Source organism: Bombus pyrosoma, linkage group LG1 (assembly GCF_014825855.1).
Source record: "Bombus pyrosoma isolate SC7728 linkage group LG1, ASM1482585v1, whole genome shotgun sequence".
NCBI classification, from domain to species: domain Eukaryota; kingdom Metazoa; phylum Arthropoda; class Insecta; order Hymenoptera; family Apidae; genus Bombus; species Bombus pyrosoma.
This window is the reverse complement of record NC_057770.1, coordinates 7,126,316-7,127,613: the sequence shown is the minus strand read 5'-3', so window position 1 is coordinate 7,127,613 and position 1,298 is coordinate 7,126,316.

The following is a 1,298-nucleotide window of genomic DNA, read 5'->3' as shown; positions in this document are numbered from 1 at the left end:
AGATTGGAAAAAATTTTGAGAAATTTTAAACTAGTGGTATGTTCAAGACACGAATCTTTATTGACTCTAAATACATTATTTGAAGAATAAACTGGTTTTTATCCCTGTCAGTATCAAGGATTAAGATCAGTTACTACAGAAGTTTATAAAAGTTGTCTTAGGTATACGATACAAACTAAGATAGCTCCTTTGTGGAATAAAGTCGATGATTATTTTGTTCAAGGAAACAATTTTTATAACTTTATAGAAGGAACTAGAGCATTAAAATTAGATATACTTATAGAGGGTAATAGAAAATCTAATATTGTTCTTCGTATAACTAATATTTGAAAAATGTGATATATATTAACGTTAAAAAGTTTTTAGAAAGGAAAATGTGTTTGCAACTTCATGCAGAAATACTTAAAATTCCATATATAAAACTTGAAGACTATCTTTCACCATCTATTATATCACATTTTTTAGCAGACCCTAAAGGATACGTTGATTTATCTCGTTATAATCTTCCATTTGTACATGTATTACCAAGGTAACAATAATTTATTTCATTTAGTGGAATATATATGGAATATATATGTATATTTTCTTTAAGATAAAATTTTTTAATTTCTGTAGTACAAAAAAAGGCAAACTATTATCTGTATCTAAAGAACTTCCAGTAAAATGTGCTTTTAAAGATTATGATCAATTACGTCGACACTGGAAAAATATGGTATAAATGAAAACACCTACGTTTATTCATCTTATTCATTTGTAATCTTCCAAATATATTTTTGTATATATATATGTACATATATGTATAACATTTTAGTACGGATATTATTTACCAAAAAACAAAGATGGAATTTTATTTTATGAAATTAAATTTTTGATTTCCAAATCTAAGGTTTTTACATATCCTCATATGTGTGTAGCAAGTAGTCCATTAGAAATTATTCCAAATAGAGAAAAAGAATCTACAATTACACATTTTTTATCTGATATGCTTATGAAATTACCTGGAGTTTGTGGTAAACGGCTACAGATATCCAAAGATAATCCATTTGATGCAGTGAGTTACACAGAATATTTAATAATTTCTATTCAATAGTCGCAAATAAAATCTATTATCCATTACAAACAGAAATCTTTAAATATAAAATCAAGTAATGCATCACCACAGGACACAGGATTAAGTACATATCTTAAAGAAAAGGATAATATTATCTCACAATTAGAATTTTCCGATAAATATATAGATGGGTTGACAGAAGATGTAAATACTGCTACATCATTAAGGACGCAATTAACTACAATTC